Consider the following 20,160-nt stretch of genomic DNA (forward strand, 5'->3'; position numbering starts at 1 on the left):
CTGTATATGCTCTAAACCAGCATCCAGTATATGGTGCTGTTTCTCCCATATCCAGGATTCATGGGTCCAGGAATCAAGAGGTGGAGATGGGAGTGGCACCACTCACTATTACTGCTAGTGACCCACTCGTAAAATTTTGTTTCCTGTCCCTGTGACCCTATGCTCTGTAAGTCTAGAGGTCTTAATTCCAAAAGGAGAACTGCTCCCACCTGTAGACACATCACTAATTCCATTGAACTGGATGTTAAGAATGCTACCTGGCCACTTTGGACTCCTTATGCCTCTGGATCAACAGGCAAAGAAGGGAGTTACCATACTGGCTAGTGTGATTGATTCTGATTACCAAGAGGTATTCAGATTAATATTACATAATGGAGGTAAAGAAGAGTATGTCTGACATACAGGAGATCCCTTAGGCCGTCTCTTAGTACTACCATGCCCTGTGATTAAAGTCAACGGGAAACTACAGCAACCCATTCCAACATGACTACCAATGGCCTAGACCCTTCAGAAATGAAGGTTCGGGTCACCCCACCAGGCAAAGAACCACAACCAGCTAAGGTGCTTGCTGAGGGTAACAGGAATACGGAATGAGTGGTGGAAGAAGGTAGTTCTAAATACCAGTTACAACCATGTGACCAGTTGCAGAAATGAGGACTGTAATTGTTATGGGTGTTTCTGCCTGTATTTGTACATCAAATATTTTTGTTTTCCTCACTTATAAAGTGTAAGATGCAAACGGGGTCAGTACATATTCTGTTGTATGCATTTTAGTTGTATCATGTTAGGTATAAGTATGACTGTAATTGTCTTTATTTAGAGATATAGTATGATTTAAGGAGGTGTGTACAGGTGACTAATTGACAGGGTTGGACTATGATGGTTAAGGTTGTGTATCAACTTGGCTGGGCCATGATTCTCAGTGGTCTGGGCTTTATGTAATGATGTGGCTTGGCAGTTATGTATTGATGTAATCATCCTGCATGATGTGGTCAGCCAATCAGGTGTAAAAGGAGTTTCCTCAGGGGTGTGACCTGCATCCAATATATGTATGGACATTCTGGCAAAGCCCACTCACTTGCTCACATCTAACTCATCATCCCCTGACCTCCGGTTCTTGGGACGTGAGCCAGCAACCTTCTGCCTGACCTGCAGACCTTGGGATTTGTGAGCTTCCACAGTCCTGTGAGTCAGCTGCCTACTTCTAGCTTCTGATTCAGGGACTGTCAGCTTCCACAGCCCCGTGGGCCAACAGCCTGTCATCTGACTTGCTGATCTTGGGTTTGTTAGCACCTGCAATCATGTGAATTGGAAGAAGCCTCCAACCTGATGCTTGACCCATGTATTTGGGACTTGCCAGCCTCCACAGCCATGTGTAATCTTTTTCTGTGTATTTATATCTGTGCTTCACCGGTTTTGCTTCTCTAGAGATTCCAGCCTAAGAAGTGATGGATGGTGGACAAACTTTCAATGGATTGATTCCTAACTGTAGTTTGAAACTAATCCCTTCTTCACTTATTTATCTGGACAAAACATAATTTTTTTTATCTATGTAGTGATCTCTGTGGTAACTGAGGAGGATACAGCAGTGATGAGTTTGCACTCTAGAGATATGCGTGGAGTAAGGCAGAATTTTACCAAGTCAAGTCAAGGACTAAACATTTGTAGACTAAACTGACTAGTGTCTGGAGTAGTGTTTCTTGAACTGGAGATGCTGGTTCTAGTCTAAAAGGTCCAATACTTCTTTAAGAAAAGTTCTTACTTAGTGTTTGCATTTTGAAGATACTTAAAAAAATAATACAAACATACTCTGGATCTTTTAGATGACCACTTTGTGACTGAGCACTGCCATGTTCTTTTAGTGTCTGTGATTATATTTTACTATTGCAATATTACCAAAAATGTCACACTAATATTCTTGCACCTCTGGGGATCCAACATGTGTATCTGGGTCATAGGTAACTGATTTTGAAAAATATCACTTGGTAGGATAGAGGACCTGCACAAAGCTCCAGAATCCTCTTAGATTAGAGAACCATGGGAAGAGGTTATTGTACACATGAAAAATGTTGTTGGTAAATCTTGTGTTATATATATATTTTTGCAATAATAAAAAAAAGTCAAAAGCCAAAAAACTTAAATGGTTCGTGTGAGTGATGCTGTGAGATGATGCCATTGAGGTTAGCTGAGTGAAAATGGTTTTGCTGTTGTTGAATAAAGTACTCACATCACCCATATAAATCCTGGAAATCTCTCCTACGGACTCAGCCACTGGGGATTCTGTACATATAGAAAAGAGCTTTGCCACTTGGGGTGCCTTGAGATTACAAAGTATGATAAAGGAGAATAAAAGAATCTGTTATCTGAGTAGCTAAAGAAACTTTTATTTTAGATACTATAAAAACTGAATTTTGAAAAATAAATATTTTCCAAATGGTTTGGTTTCCGTATGTTCTCAAATGAATTTTCCTCAAGCATCTTTCTCCTATGTTCTTTTTTTTTGGTCTCCTACGCAGACATTTAATCTTCATGATATGATTTATTTACATCTGACTCATCAAAATCTGTTTTTTAAATTCTTATTTGATGCCCAGTGAATCTAAAAAACGTTTGTAAAAATGTTTAAGTCTGGAAATTGTGTTTGCCAGTACAAAATATAATGTGAATGAGTCATTTTGAATTGCCCTAAATATGGCTTTAGTAATCTGCCCTGAGGTGCCTTATGATCCTCTGTGTGACTGACTCACTCTTTGGATACCAGCAAACCTGAAAACATCGTAGGACAATGTATTTTGTAGAAAAGCAAAAAATCTGTATTCTTTTCTTGCCTCCCACTGAAGACAGACAAAAGAGTGCTCTACTAAAAAGTAAGAAAACTCTGGTGGTGTAGGAGCTACGGCTCCTAACCAAAAGGTTGCTAGTTCAAATCCACCAGACACTCCTTTGAAACCCTACGGGGCAGTTCTACTCTGTCCTATAGGGTTGCTATGAGTCGGATTCGACTCGACAACAATGGGTTTGGTTTTTTGGTATTTAAAAGTAAAATGTTTTGTTTACGATTAAATTCAAACAGCTGTTTCACCTCTTAAAGAAAAATAATTATCTGGTAGTTTCACAATTAACTATATTGACACTATGACATATTCAGAAATTTTCACTAACTGAAAAGAATGTAATAATTTCTTGAATTTTGGAGTAAATCCCTTTAGGCTAGTTTGGGAAGATCTCTCATTTTGTTTTGATCTGAAACAGATGTGTCTTCCCTGCCTGGCAAAAGTACTACAAGGGCATTTCACTTAAGATGTATAAAGCCATGCTTTGCGAACAAGAAGGTGCCTCTGAGTTCTCAGTTTAGGGTTCTTCACCAAACGGTGCAGGTGGGTGTGCTTTATGCATCTATGTGTCTTACCCAGGTCTCCTTATAATCTCATCCTCGTGTGAGAGAGAGGGTAGAGGGAGAGCAAAGGAAAAGATTCAGTGAGTGAGTGAGTGAGTGAGAGTGAGAGAGTGAGTGAGAGAGTGAATGAGAGAGTGAGAGTGAGAGAGTGAGTGTGAGGGAGTGAGACAGTGCATGAGAGAATAAGTGAGTGAGTGAGTGAATGAGTGAGTGTGAGTGAATGAGTGTGAGTGAGAGTGAGAGAGCGAGAGAGAGTGAGTGAGAGAGCGAGAGTGAGTGTGAGGGAGTGAGACAGAGTGCATGAGAGAATGGGTGAATGAGTGATAGAGTGAGTGAATGAGTGAGTGGGAGTGAATGAGAGTGTGAGTGGGTGAGGGTGTGTGAGAGTGAGTGCAAGTGAGTGGGTAAGAGGGTGAGTGTGAGTGAATGAGAGTGAGAATGAGTGAGTGTGTGAGTGAGTGAGAGGGTGAGTGTGAGTGAGAGTGAGAGTGAATGTGAGTGAGTGGGTGAGTGAGAGAGTGACTGAGTGAGCAAGAGAGTGATTCAGAGTGAGTGCAAGTGAGAGTGAGTGAGACAGTGAGTGTGAGTGAGTGAGAGTGATGAGTGAGTGAGTGAATGTGAGAGAATGAGTGAGAAAGTGAGTGAGTGATTGAGAGTGAGAGAGTGAGAGATTGTGTGTGTGAGTGAGTGAGACTGAGATTGAGTGAGAGAGTGAATGACAGTGAGAATGAGTGAGAGTGAGTATAAGTGTGAGAGGGTGTGAGTGAGAGTGAGTGAGTGTGTGAGTGAGACTGAGTGAAAGCGTGAATGAGAGTGTGTGAGTATGAGTGAATGAGAGAATGAATGAGTGTGTATGTGTATGTGTGAGTGAGTGAGTGAGACTGAGTGAGATCGAGTGAGTGAGAGCATGAATGACTGTGTGCCCTGCTCATGCGAGAAACCCCTCCAGGACGGGTTTGGAGCAGCTCAGCCAACAGGCTCCAGCACACGCTGGGATGTGAAGGATAATGTACTCATGGGCTTGAGATGCCAGAGGCTAATGAGCCACTCCAAGAAGGTTAATGACAAAAAGAAGAATGCAACCCATACTGCCCAATATAGTAGCCTCAAACCTTTAAGGCTACTTTAAGTTTAAATTAAGTAAAATAAAAAATTCAATTCCTTAATTACAATAGCCACATTTTAAGTACTCAGCATCCATGTGTGACTAGTACCTACCATATTGGGCAGTGCAAACAGAATATTTCCATCATCCCAGACATCAACATCTGTATTATAATCTCCCACCAGTTGTCCGTCGGTTTGTCCTGCTATGGTGGCTTGCGTGGTGCTATGATGCTGGAAACTATGCCACCGGTATTTCAAATACCAGCAGGGTCACCCATCATGGACAAACTTCAATGGCTCATCCACAGTAGGACAGGCTAGGGAGAAAGGCCTAATGATCTACTTGAGAAAAATCATCCAATGACCCTATGGCTCACAACAGAATATTGACCAACATAGTGCTGGAGGGCGACCCCCCTATATTGGAAGGCACTCAAAATACACAGTGCCTGCAACAATGCAATGGACTCAAGTAGACCAATGATCGTGAAGATTGCGCAGGACCAAGCAATGTTTAGTTCTGTTGTACATGGAGTCACCATGAATTAGGGCCAACTTAATAGCAACCAACGACATTATAATCTCACATGTGACAATCTTAGCTTCATCTTAAAAGCCAGGTCTCACTTTTACCCAATCAATATAGTCCTAATAGCCATTTTTATTGAGTGTAATGAATAACTGGATGAACATGATAAATAATGGAGAGGTAATTAATTAAAAAAAAAAATTTTTTTTAAATTACATTTAGGAGTTACTGAAAACGTAGAGTAGTTGTAAGAACAGAATGCATGGCTAATTTCTGATTTTTCGTTGACAGAAGGCATCCCTTGTGAGTCTCAAACTCTCTACACACCCTCTCAGTATAATTATTTAAAAATGTAATGTGTATGTATTAAATAATTTTAATTCATGTATTAATATTAACATATTTATTGAACATTTTCTATTTTCCAGACCATGCAAAGTGCTGTCGGATCCAGAGGTCACATCGTGGAAAGACATCCAACTCTTCAGTATGGCCTTTCACGCCCCAGGTGGTGTGGCCTCTCTTTGCTTCTCTCCCTTCACCCCATCCCACTTCTTCCATCTACTGTGCTGAAGACACTCTGGGGATCCTTCTCTCTTCTGAACATAACAAACTTGCTGTTGTTCCAGACACATTGCAAATGTTATTTCTTCAGTCTGATATGTTCTTCCCGCAGATTTTTGCATGGCTGGGACAGTTGGCCTAATACCTTCTCATCATTCAGGAGTTAGGACAAAGATCAACCTCTCAGATGGCCTTCTTTGACCTCTCTGTTGAAACACCCACTTCCTGACTCACACACCCCGTCACTCTATTTGACGAATCTGTGTCAGCTTCTCTACAGCCCTGGTCGCTGAGATCACATTAATTACTTGTTGATTGTCTGGGAATGGGGACCTTGTATATCTTGCTTCATGGCTGTATACTCAGTGTCTAGAACAGAGCCTGAAATAAAATTTGTTTAAAGAATAAATTTGTCTAAAGCAGTATTTTTATGATGCTTACACTCTAGTGAAATAATAGCTAACATTATGCAAGAATTTACCATGTAACAACCACTTTATATAAATTACCTGATTTACTGATATAGCAACCTGTTAAAATCCTATTATTATCCCTATTTTACAAATTAAAAATATTGAGCGCTAGATCAGTTAAGTAACTTTCATAATATTATGCAACTGGTAATTGTCGGAGTCAGCTTTGGACAAAGGCAACCTTATCCTAGAACCCTACCTTAATCAGAGAGCTGGCTGTACACCTCTCTCTCTTTCTCTCTGTGTACACTTCAGAATTAATTCCTTCAATTGGATTCCATATTCCCCTGAGTCCTTGATGCTTGAGCCTTCCTTTGCATGAATAATAATAACCTATAGTACTTACAAAACCCTTTACAGTTTACATAGCAGACTCTGTGCGTTCTCTCTTTTTGGATCCTTACAACTATCCTGTGAGTTAGGCAGGAAAGATACTATTATCAGCAAAATCATCCAGTGGAAAAGATATTCATTGGAAAAGATATTCAGCAAAAGGAAGAAATCATTATTTTTGCATGTGAGAAAAACAATGTCACCCTGATTTTAAATGTTACCCCAATTTTGAAAATAGCTGCTGGCTTCTCCATGAAATCATTGGGATGAATGGTAGGAGACAAGAAGCAGGACTCGGCATGAATAAACCATGAAATATACTTGACAATAAAATCCTCAATTAATGTGGAAATATTTATTCTGAAATCTTGGCTGTTGAGGATTTAAATCTCAGCCAAATATTAAAAATGCCTTTATCTCATTGGAGAAAGAACACTGCAGGCCTCTAGTTCCAGAGAAACAGAAAACTACCATTTTCGAAAATTCCGAATATGGATCAGGCGGGTGAATTGATTGTGTTGGAACAGCTGGATTTCCAATGACACCTAAAACAGCCGTTACCTTTGTGCAGTGTGGCTCTGTTAAAGATACAGAGGCTTTTCTCAGATCAACTTTTACTTGGCACTTTTTCCTGGACCTCTTGCTGCTCATGAGTATCTTTGTGGAATCCTTTTCAATTCAGTGAACATGCCACAAAAAAGAGAAGTTGACTGAAAATCGTCTACCAAAGCATTTGTTTAGGAATGCATATTTAAAAAAGATCTGTGCAGTGTTCAGAGGAATATGTAATAACGCCTTTTACATTTTCTTTTAAAGAATATACTTAACAATCATAGTAAATTCCTAGTACTAAGCATTTTGCATTTGCTAACAACTGGTCTATACCCAGACCCAAAACTTGCTGCCATCAAGTCAATTCCGACTTATGGCAACCCCATGTGCTATAGAGTAGAACTGCTCCACAGGGTTTTCTCGGCTGTAATCTTCATGGAAGCAGATTGCCAGGCCTTTCTTCTGTGGTGCTGCTGGGTGGTTTGAACCACCAACCTTGAGGTTAGTAGATGAGCACAAAATGTTTGCAGCACCCACTTATAACCAGCTTAGCTTATTTAAAACTCAATTTGACACTCACTGAGTATCTTCTCTGTTTATGTCCCTGTGTGCTAGGTGCTAGTACACAGCCCTTGCCCTCAGCAGTGAAGAGAGAGGAGAAAGATAAAAAGACTGAATGATGGTGGAAGAACAGGAGGGGGGCAGATGGTGAAGGAGCTAAGTTAGACAAGAAACAATGGCAGCTTTATTCATCGTAAGGCTAATCTTACCACCTCTCAGGGCTTTCCTTATATGTATAAGTGCTGCAAAGACCATTGGCTGCCCAGGGAGAACCCAATAAACATCCTCTAGGCATAACTGGAGCATGCAAAACATTCAATTTTTCTACTTAAACATGTTCTTGCTTTGTGTTTAATTCAAGCAAGTGTAGTTTGTAAAAACCATATAGTATATGTGAACATGGAGTCCTTGGGTGGTGCAAAGAGTTAATATGCTTGGATGAAAACTCAAAGATTGTTGGTTTGAGTTCACCCAGAGGCACCTCAGAAGGCTTGATGATCTATTTACAAAAAATCCATTGAAGAACCTATATGGAACACAGTTTTACTCTGACACACACTGGGTTGCCATGAATCAGGGTCTATTCAACAGCAACTGTAATATATGTGAACATAAATTTTAGGGCCAGAAATTGTATTTTGGGTACATTTCATCACAAGAATGCATCGAAATGGACATTGTCAAATTTCTTGAAAAACAATAAAAAGCAACTCTAAAGTAAGTAGAATATCAGATGTTCACAGCATCACTTCAAGCCGTGAGCAGTCCCCGCACCGCACTCTTGTGCACCTGGGTTGCTGAGACTTGGAACAAGTGCATGACCAATAGCTACAACTAATCAGAACACAGCAGGGCTCTCATTATGCAAGTCTGTGCATGATGTGGTTTTTCTACTTAACCAATATTTATCTCCTGCATACTATGTGCCAGGTAGTGATACATGCTTGGGATACATTAGTGAATGAGAAAATTACAGATCTCAAGTCTAGAGGAGGATAAGGACAAGAGGTCAGGCAGTTAGAATAGGTCAATGCTCCACGGTGTTGGCATTTCACCCAATGGTTAAGGGCTAGGTTGCTTACCAAAAGGTTGGCGGTTGGAACCTAACCAGCGGCTCCATGGGAGAAAGAGCAGGTATTCTGCTTCTGTAAAGATTATATCCTAGAAAACCCTATGGGGCAATTCTACTCCGTCACAAGAGTTTGCTATGAGTTGAAAATTGAAAAAGAACAACAAAAGGACGAATACCTGATTGGGGATATAGGGAACGATGTATGCAGTCTTCTGAAGTCCTCTGAAATGGTGTGGCAGCAATTGTGCATGTAGCGGTGTGTCAGCAACAGAGATCAGCTGAAAAAGTATATATATTGAGAATGAATGTTGACAAAAATTATCCAACACATTTATCCCTAGTATAAAAAAAATGACCAGGAAAGACTATGACAGAGGTGGAAATTTTTATGGAGTGAATGCAACAAACAAACACACAAGCAAACAAACGAAGCCCTTGACTTTGAAGAAAGTCATATGCTTCAAGGTCAGCCTTGCCCAGGGCCTGGGTATCTCTAGAGCAACGTCAGTAGACCCACAAATGGTTCTACCAAGGATAAAAGTAGATAAACTAAGGTGATCACATCCTGATGTGGGAATCAGAGAAGGCTTTCTCAGGCTGGTGACTTTTGATCTGAACCTTAAACAATGTGAAGGCTTTTGACATGAGGCCACAAGATGAGGCCAGGAAAGATTCTCAAGGTGGAGGACAAACTGAGCAAAAGAGAGGAGAGGAGAAACAAGAGCTGGTTTTAGAAAACATCAGAAAACCCTGGTTCTCTGTTGCCGAAAATTCATGTTGGCAAATGGTTGAAAAGATTGAAAGAGGAGATTCTTGACATCTTGTGGCCCACCTTAAATTTAATGGCAATTAGAATCATTTAGGATAGTCTGTTGGAAACCCTGGTAGCATAGTGATTATGGCAGCTAACCAAAAGGTCGGCAGTTCAAACCTACCAGGGCTCTTTGGAAACCTTATGGGGTAGTTCTACTCTGTTCTATAGGGTCGCTATGAATTGGAATGGACTAGTTGGCAACAAGTTTTTTTTTTTTTTTTAACGGAGCCCTGGTGGTGCTACGGTTAGGTGTTCAGCTGCTGACCAAAATGTTGGCAGTTTGAATCCACCAGCCACTTCTAGGAAACCCTATGGGGCAGTTCTACTCTTGCCCTATAGAGTCGCTATAAGTAGGAATTGACTCAATGGCAATGGCGTTTTTGTTTGTTTAGGATAGTCTGTAAATATATGAAAATATATGTACACACAAAATTTATAAGAGTGAAACGGTCTCATCCAAAAAATTGAGAAATTTAGTCCAAAATATTTATATTTTCTTTAATAAACCTCAAAATTATTGGTATTTGGGTATATTATTTTTTCATGTATTTTCCCACATATACATTACGTTGCAGATTATAAACATTCCTTGGATTTTTGTTACTTTTTTTTAACTCAGTAAGAGTTTTCCAATACTGTTTTATTTTATTCCTTGTTAAATCAGTGTAATACTACTGAATTGATATGAACAGTTTCCTTAACTATTACTGTTGTTTGATATTTAGGCTCCTTCTAGTTTTTTTTTTTTTTTTTATTTGTTAGTTTTGGTATTATAAATAACATTTTAATTAATTTTTTGCATCTACTATTTCCCTCATATTTGAAATTGTTTTCTTAGTGTGACTGCAAAGTTCAGGGGTTTACTATTCTTGCTATACTAGCATCTCAGGTCTTTGCATGAACTCTTTATGTAATACAAATATTTTCTCTGAGTCTGTGATATATTTCCTGAAAATATTTTTGCTCAGTTAATTTTTTGTCTTTTTTAAAGGAACAGAAGAAGAATTAGCATTTTACGGGAGTTATTTGCTACTAGAAAGTTTGAAATTTTTCCCAGTAATACTATTTTTACCAGGAGCCTTTTATGTATGTCTTAATAATTGCATTAATTTATATCTTAATTATTAATTTATTAGTTCTATTTTTAGTACATTTTAATAATTTATGTGGTAGGGTAGACTCTAGAATCTAAGAGTCCTGTCTTTGAAATTCTTGCTAGATATATGTTTTGGGAATTTTATTTAACACCATTATGCCTAAGTTTTCTACTCTGTAGATTTGGGCTACTATTATCTATGTCACGATACTGTTGTGAGGATTAAATGAGATCCTGCATTTAAAGATTAGCTATTATTAGTAATGTTTAATTTACATTTTCTACAAATGTATTTGCTATTTGAAATCAGTAAAATCACTAATGTAACAAAGATTTATTGATTATATACCATATATGTAAGTGCCATATAAGCCGTTGATGACATAAACCAGACACAACCTAAGACCACACATTAGTGATGATCAATATGTAAATAATGAGTGAGTTAAATTTCTGGCAATAATGCAGGATTAAGAGTGCAAAGATCTTCCTACCACAAAACGCGTAGAAATTCTCGAGTTTATAGAAAAGTGAGCTAAATCTGTAGGGCCCAAAATAAAGGGTAATCTGGAATTTGAAAACTCTGCTGCTCCAGCACAGTATTGCCTATCTGGACTCAGGCTTTGGGTTATAGGGCCATTAGCAGACAGAAGATGAGGCACTGAGCCTAAAAGAGTCAGAGGGTTGGGATGAAACACCAATATAAAATTCTGAAATTTTGGATATTTTACATCTTAGTTAAAAAGATAGACCAAGAAAATAATTGATTGCCACACTGGGAAGATGAAAGTTGTTCTTGGCCTGAAAACGGGGGTGAGATAGGAGAAACTGAATTAGCCTATTATAACTAAGATTCAGGTAAGAACTTACACTACCTGCTTGTTCTGGAAAGTCCTGTGCTGAGAGTTAATATTAAAAAAATAAAAAAAACTCCAAGCTGGAAATAACCTTGGAATGCCTGACTGAAACAAAAGGAAAACTCTCTCTGTCAAAACCCATCCCCAGCTCCCCCAAAAAACCAAACCTGTTGCGGTCGAGTCGATTCTGACTTATAGCGACCCTAGAGGACAGAGTAGAACTGCCCCATAGGGTTTCCAAGGAGCACCTGGTGGATTCGAACTGCCGACCTTTTGGTTAGCAGCCGAATGCTTAACCACTGCGCCACCAGCAGGCCCATCTAAATGTGAATTTACAGTAAAAATTGCAGTACTACAGGAAACAATTCACTATGAGTGAGAATCATCAGACACAATAAATGATCGAATTAGATGGTTAGCAACGTCAACTAGAAGTTCAGATAGGAATCATGAAAAAAAGTATTTAAAATAACTGAAGATATAAAAGATAGAACAAAACATAAGAAAGGAACAAGATATAAAAAAAGACAAGCAACTTTCTCCTCAACATTTTATTATGAGAATTTTCAAACTTAGAGAAAAGTTGAAAGAATTTTGCAGTGAATACTCAAGACTCTACAATTATTAACATTTTGTTATATTTGCTTTAAGACATATCATTTATTCATTCATCAATCTATCTTGTTTTTTGATGTTTTCAAATTGAGTTACTGATATCAGTAATATTTGCACCTGAACAATTCAGCATACGTATCATTAACTATACTGTAAAAATATTACATTAACTATATTCATTACTGTGAATGGTATTAAAGATATTGTGTACAAAAATATTTATTTATAGGTTTTTAAAGTAAAATTTACAAACAGTGAAGTTAATTAAAGTGCACCATTTGATAAGTTTTGACAAATGCATATACCTGTGTAACTCAAACCCTTGCTGACGGCACTACTAAAGAACATTCTACAGGAAAAATAAATCTGGAAGCAGAATAAAGGTACAACTAGCAAATTACGTGATAAACTTCAGCAAAAAAAAAAGTCTTTGTGGTAAAATATGATCTACATCATAATGGTTTAGAGCATGGACTCTGAAGTTAAACTAGGTTTGAATCCTGTTTCTGACACTTAATAGTCATATAAAGTAGGGCAAGTCAGGTAACATCTCTGATTCTCAGTTGCCTCACCTGAAACTGAGGGCTCGATTAGTCAATTTGCCAGATGTTTAGAAAAAAATCTGGCACAGAGACAATGCTTAGTATTACCAGCCATTGTTGTTGTTGTTAATTCTTACAGCAATATACCCAACACTACCTTACTATTGTCTCTCATGTCACTCCTTTTTACTCTATGTCCAAATGCATTGACTCATTTCCTGTGTCTTTCTCCATCACTGGATGATCGGCCTGAAGTCCTGCTCCCTTCACTCTCAAGCCTTCACAGGGCTTGCAGTGTCTACATAGTCAAGAGTCCTTAACATACCTCAGTAGGCCTTCCCTGCCCTAGGCCTGCTTATTTCAAGTGCCATCCAGACTAATGTATTTTTATACAAGACTGTATCCACATATAATGTGTTTGGTGCCTCATAAAATTTTTGGCACAGAGAAGGAGTAAAAAACAAGAGAAGTTTAAAATTTTTACTAGACCAATGTACTCTTTGCTAGATTTCTTTCTTTTTGTTTTTGCACTTGTCACTAGGTTAGGGCTGCTTTCCTGTGTCTATAATATGGGTTGGTGTCATGGACTGAATAGTGTCCCCCCAAAAATATGTGTCAATTTGGTTAGGCCATGATTCCCAGTATTGTCTGCTTGTCCTCCATTTTGTGATTATAATTTTATGTTAAAAGGATTAAGGTGGGGCTGTAACACCACCCTTACTCAGGTCACCTCCCTGATCCAGTGTAAAGGGAGTTTCTCTGGGGTGTGGCCTGCACCCCCTTTTATCTCTCAAGAGATAAAAGGAAAGGGAAGCAAGCAGAGAGTTGGGGACCTCAAAACACCAAGAAAGCAGCATCAGGAGCAGAGCGTGTCCTTTGGACATGGGGTCTCTGTGCCTGAGACGCTCCTTAGCCAGGGGAAGATCGAGGACAAGGACCTTCTTCCAGAGCCAACACAGAGAGAGAAAGCCTTCCCCTGGAGCCGACACCCTGAATTTGGACTTGTAACCTACTAGACTGTGAGAAAATAAATTTCTTTTTGTTAAAGCCACCCACTTGTGGTATTTCTGTTACGGCAGCACTAGATGACTAGGACAGTTGGCACTAAGGATCAGCTAAGACATCTCTCATTTTCCTGTCTCATCATTTTGACTTTGGAGGTAGGATGTACATCAGCTATTAATGGTATCTTTTTATTGACATTCTTCAAACTTTTCTTGACTCTGACATAGGGTTCCTGGCATTATTGTCGGTTCTTATTTCCTAATTGAATGCTTTCTTGGATGTTAAATGGACGTTATATAAGGTCTTTTTGGGGGGAATCTGTTAATCAGTCTGCATTCTAATCTGGAACATTCATCGAAGGCATTTTTTAAAAAAGAAGTGACATAATATGTGTTGAGTTAGATTCATACGGCAGAACTACATAGCATGGATTTAGTAGGCATGAGGCCGAGGCAGGGAGGCCAGCTGGTGTCACTGTGAAGAAGAGGGCAGTATAGAGGTCCTGAGCTAGAGTAGGCTGAACAATTGTTGAGGATGAAAGAATATCAAATGCCTTCCTGGGATAGAATCTACTGCACCGGAAACCAGGTAGATTTGCTCATGTTGTGGTAGGTATTAAATGGATCAAAGCAAAAGAATGGCCTCACATTTTAAATCTGGTTATTAGTATCCTTCACAGAGCTAGGAAACCGGGAGGAGGCAAAGATGATGAGTTCATTTGTGGATATGTCATGTTTAGGTGCCAGCATACAGAATGTATCTTACTGTATTTCTTTTATTTGATTTTTTTTTCATTGAGTAAGATGTTTTCTATGAGTTGAGAACTCTCTAAACATAACTATAAATCACCCATTGCTGTTGAGTCAAAGATTATCCTAACAAATGGGATTATATTTTTCAAGCAATCCCTCATGCATTATTATTAAAATGTATTTTCCTTTTCCTCCCAAAGACCACAATGGTAGAATGGTGAGAGAGTACTGTGGGTATTGATTTTTATATATTTAGATAACTTGTCGTTTTTTATATGTTCAGACTCTTGCCACTCTGTTCTTGAGTAAGGACAAAGCAATTGGCAGCGCTTTTTATTTTATAGCACTCACTAAGTCGTGAATTAGTGAATGACTCCTGCCTATAAAAACAAGGGTGTGAGATACTACTACTTATTACTCAATGTGATATATTGCTTTCAAAGATGGTCACCAACAAGTCCTCTCCTCATTATATTCCCACTTACCTCCTCCCTTCAAATGGTTTTTCCCTCGCCTTGAATTGGGTCTGTCCTTGTGACTGGGTTTGACCAGTATGATGTGATAGAAGGGACACTGTATGTACAGTCCTGGTCCTAGCCCTTTAAAGGCCTGGAAGCTTCTGCTTTTGCTCTTCAGAAACCCAGTTGCCATGCTGCCAGGAAGCTCAGACTGTTCTGCTGGAGAGAGAGGTCGCTTGAAGGGCCTTGGAGGATGAGATGTCGCGTGGAGGAGAGTCTAGACTTCTTGGACCTACTGGCCCATGAGTGATTCCAGTCTATATCACTTGGGGCAGAAGAAATGCCCATTCTACCCTGCAGATCAAGATAAATTATCAAATGCTGTTTAAAGCCACTAAGTGTGGGGAGGGTTGTTATGTAGCAATAGATAATGAAACGCTCAGGTGGTTTGGATGTTTTTAAGTGAAAGACCATGAAATGATAAGAAACAACCCCCAGAATTTTAGGATGACAGGCCTTCTCTCACATCCCTAGTGTTACCTTCGTTCCACTTGTGTCACTATCAGGTTTTTACTTTTATTCCACTTATAACAGGCTTATTCCAGTATCTGGACTTATATTTGAACAGCCTGGAATGGCTTTGTTTCATGCCTGCTTGAATTGGTATGATCTTAGGAGGAGAATTTCTATGCAGGAGGTCTAAGAACAATAACACTGCTCTTGGATCCTAGTCATGCTTGTAGAGGTATATTCACAACAGTTTACTGGGAATGAAATTGTTAAGATATAATGATGATCTCTCTAATAAAACATTTATTTGGTAAAATCTGTAGGTTTGGGGGGCCAATAAAAAGTCAGAGTAATTGCCAGTCACTGTGAAAGCATTGCTCTATTTAACGGGTGCAATTTTGCACAAGCCAAGCGGAACTAATCAAAATATCGAAGGCAGATTCTTGCTGCCAGCTCTTCTCCAACGTTTACCAGTCTAGCTGTTTACAAGACCAAAAATATGACTTTATATATCATGAGTGAATTGGATTTTTAAAATAAACAGTGGTTGAAATTGAGCAATAATTCCTACTAAAGAGAACTATTAGTTAACGATGTTTTCCTTTTTATCACTGCAGTTGCTGCTGGTCCATCAGGGGTAACACTTGACATAGCTTTAAGCATCTCCACCATTTTAACCCATGTTTGACATGCTTACCTGATTTTCACGAAAATATCTCTCTGTGCATGTATCAGCATGAGCTGTAGCCCTGGCTTCCTCTTTGACATTCCCTCCCTGTGTCTGCCCCTCGTAACTGAAGCCGACCCCCTTCAGGTGCCTGACAACTGTTTGAGGTAGCCTCATGGTTTTTGTGGCCACCCAGTAGCCTCTTGTTGAATCTTCTCCCAAATACTCAGTTCTTGCCAGCATACTTCCACCCCTACCTCCAAGGCTCCCATTCAGAGTCTCTCTCTCAGTCTTGTCTTCTCTCTCCCACAATGCTGCTGGTCTCGCCACCACAGCCCAGCTGTCCTGCTTCCTGTCCTTCAGAACTTGGTTCTTTGACAGTGGGCAGTTCTCTGATCAAATAACCTGATTCAGGGCCATGTGTTCACCCAAGTGGTTGTCCCTAAGTGTGGCATTGTTAGGCATCTTTTTAAGCTACTGAGAAAATATGTTTAGACAAAAGACTACCTTTATTCTCATGAATGAAAGCTGCGTTATTGAAGGGATGGTGAAGGAGAACTACTCCTATACAGCTTTCAGACAGACTTTTCTGGAGCCTTTGGAATTTCATGAGCTTTAACTCTCTTGAACACAAAAGTGATGGGGTGCGTATGAGGAAAAAGGCCTAGCAACCGTGAGACAAATCTGTCAAAAATCAGCTTGTTCTTTCGTATATACCAGGCAAGGAACCACATTCAGAACAAAGGATTTAGGTTCACGTCCACAAGTATAGAGAGGCTTGGAAGCCGTGAGCTCACCAAGACAGCAGAGTCAGGTAGGCAGGAGGGGAGGGAGACGAAGGGCCTGCACAGCCGGCTGCCTCGGCGAGTGTGGGCAAGTGGCACAGACTTCAACACTCACTGAGGGGCTTCTGTTACGCGGTGTGTCAGCTCGTCGAGTGTGGGCAAGTGGCACAGACTTCAGTACTCACTGAGGGGCTTCTGTTACGCGGTGTGTCAGCGCAGTGGTATCAATAAAGATGGGCCCTGGTCCTCCGAAATGGTGGGCTGTGGTTCAAGGGAATTTGTTTAAAAGGTTAAGAAACTGTAATGCATTTCAGCTGAATTTCATCGTAAGTGGTTAACGCTTAATAAAGAAATAGATTTGCTACTCGAAGAAGTTGAACTTGAGCTATTTGGGAATGTTATTTACATGAAACAGATCAGTCCCCCAAAATGCTACACAGGCGCACACACACACACAAACACACCCACGTGCACATGTAAATACACACCACCACCACTGACTGGTTGCCGTGGAGTTGACTCTGACTCGTGGTGACCCCAGGTATGTCAGAGTAGAAATGTACACCATAGGGTTTTCAATGGCTGATTTTTGGAAGTAGATTGCCAGTCTTTTCTTCCAAGATACTTCTAGGTGAACTCAAACACCAACCATTTGGTTCGTAGTTGAGCGTGTTAACAGTTTGCACCACTCAGGGATTCCCCACCTACCCATCTATATTCAGAGAAGGAAATAAGACTGTGGACCTTGAGCATTCTGCTTTCACCAGCTCCGTCTATCTCTCCATTTATCTTGGAGATAATACTACTCTGACTATCCCTTCACCAAGTTTCTAGAGACTTCATTCTCTTACCAATACCTGTGTGCTATTGGGGGTCCCTTTACCCTGCCCTGCTATCTCAGTCCCGCATCCAGGCCACCTGGCTGGGTCCTCAGCCTCTGCTGGCCCAGGGGTGTCAGTGGAAGGGGCCTCTGCTCCATGTAACCATGGTTTATTTCAGTGGAATAAAATTCAGGCTCCCACCTGCAGAGCCACCAGCCAGATGGCCTAGCTGGCACCACCTGGAGGGCCTTCATGGTGGAAGCTACATGGAGAATTCAGCAGCAGCCAGAGTGACAGACACTTGGTTAAGGCTGCAAGTAGCTTAAACCAAAATTGGTGTTTCTGTTTTATGACTTTATTTTTCCTCTTAATAAATTAACAAGCCTTCAGCATCCCAACACTGTGTAAGTTAAAAGCTAAATTAGGAGGTTGGAGGGAGGGTAGGGAATCTCACATTCAGACTGTTACAGTTTTCTTTTCAACTACTGGTACCTGTATGTACACTCAATAACGAGCTGTTGGGACAATTGCTATGGCAATCTTAAACCAAGAGAATTGTGTGGAAATGATTGTGCTTTTTTCTACAAATGGTCATCTTGATTTGATATAGGCTAATCAGCTGGACACAGTGATATATTTGTTCTTTGTATTATATCTCTCAGACACTTAGGGGAGAAAAAAGACATGTTTTAAAAGAGCCTGAAAAAAAAAATTTGCCCATCGCTGCCCATCTAGGGGTGAACTGGGGAAGGTGCTGGACTTGCTGGGTGCCGAGTCCTGCACTCTCACGGAGCATCTCCTATCGACGCCAATTACCCCCAGGAAAAGAAAATTTTGTCTAAAACCTTGGAACCTGTAGGCTTTAAATCTGAATGAAAAGTCATGCCAATGGTTGCATTTGCCTTATTTTAAAAAGTTTCATTTACACCCCAAAGTTCAAAACACTTTGCCATCTGGGACCTTCCAAAAATGTATTACTTTGTTTCTAAATAAAGAACAATTGAATTTTGAGTTTCTTGAGCTAATAGGTATTATTTATTATATTGAAAGGTTATAGCTTAAATTAGTGTTATTGGATCCTTGAAAGAAAATATGAGATTGATTTCCAAGATGTGCCTGGACATCTTCCCTTACCCTCATCCCACGACTGTGGTCTAGAGATGTGAATTTTTTTATACCTATGTAATTTTTGCTGGACAAGTTCTACTTTATGAGTGCCTCCTCTTGCCTCAGAGACAGTGTGATGTCTTTGCTCCGATGGGGCAATAAAACTGCGTTTACTCATCAATTGGGTGAAGTTATATAACAAGCATTGGCTTTGAGGTCATCTATGTGGGAACCTCCATCAACAGAGACCCTTTTTAAAGAATCTTGGCAGTGGGAAGGTGATACCTGCTGGCCATCTGGAATGGTTTCAATCTTGTTTACTCAGCGTATCTGTCTTAAACAACTGCCTTTCATTAAATTTTGCTCATCTTATGTTAGTTTCACACTTTATTTATTTTCTTACTGTGGTAACAAAACATTAGTCATTTCAACCTTCTTCATGTATACAGTTCAGTGACATTATGTTTGTCATGTTGTTTAAACATCTTCATTACCTGCTTCCACATGTTTCAACACCTTAAACAGAAGCTCAGTGTCCCTGAAGCAACAAGTCTCCCCATTTCCCTCCCTCCTACCTGACCCGGGTAACCATTAATAAGCTGTGGCCTCTCTACAGTTGCCTATTCTAGATATTTCGTATAAGTAGAATCAGACAATATTTTATTTTTCATTAAGCAGTTTCAATACGCTATAATTTGTCTTTGCTTTATTTTAATGGCTCTTCAAATAAAGGCAGGAGCGGATGCTGAGGTGGAGTGGGTCTTTTCCACATTGGATGCTGATGCCATTCTCATCAGTGGGGATGAACTTTGAATAGCTTTTATAATTGGGTGATAGAGTTGTTATGCACACTCTAACCATTCTTGCTTATGACCAAAGACATGACTTTTTGTGATGACTGTAGTCTGTGGCAAGGACAAAGCAAGTCTAAATGACTGAAGAGCAATCAACCCTGTCACGTGGCCCTCATTAGCAGCACATTCTATTCAATTGAGCTAACCAGAGATGGACACCTATAGTATCAGCCAGCAAGAGTGCATAAGCTTATAATTTAAGGTTATGCACCCTTAATAATATGGCATGTAATGTGGCCAGGGTCATGAGCACCTCCTCCACGAACACTGGAGACACTACCAAAAACTTATAAAAGAAATTTGGCCTTTTGTGACTGACTTATTTGTCACCAAAGGACAAGTATTGCATGATCTCATTTATATAAAATATCTAGAATAGGCAAGTGTATGCAGACCTAAGTTTATTAGTGATTATCAGTGCTTGGGGAACTCTGAGCTTCTGTGAAGGGTGATGGAAAAATTTAGAAATGGATAGTGGTGATGGCTGAACAACATGGTAAACATAATTAAAGTCACTAAATTGTACACGTAAAAAGTGTTGAAATGGTTAATGTTTTGTTACATACGTAAGGAACAAAAGAAGAAAGAAGGAAATTTGGTTAATAGTATCATTTCATGTTCCTTTCAAAGATATTTAGAGGTCATAGTATTTGAGGTTCATTTTTACCTTTATTCTCTTTTATATACAG

The 20,160-nt window shown here is 39.7% G+C and overlaps 1 protein-coding gene across 1 annotated transcript in view; it reads left to right on the forward strand.

The window, feature by feature from the left end:
- CA8 (carbonic anhydrase 8) overlaps nucleotides 1-5,974 on the forward strand; it is a 212,285-nt gene extending 206,311 nt beyond the window's left edge. The window contains exon 9 of the mRNA XM_049853867.1: nucleotides 5,462-5,974. The gene's annotated coding sequence lies outside the window, so the exon portion shown is untranslated. The remainder of the gene's footprint in view (nucleotides 1-5,461) is intronic.
- Nucleotides 5,975-20,160: the final 14,186 nt, after the last annotated feature.

The sequence above is a fragment of the Elephas maximus genome, chromosome 15 (genome assembly GCF_024166365.1).
Source record: "Elephas maximus indicus isolate mEleMax1 chromosome 15, mEleMax1 primary haplotype, whole genome shotgun sequence".
NCBI lineage: Eukaryota > Metazoa > Chordata > Mammalia > Proboscidea > Elephantidae > Elephas > Elephas maximus.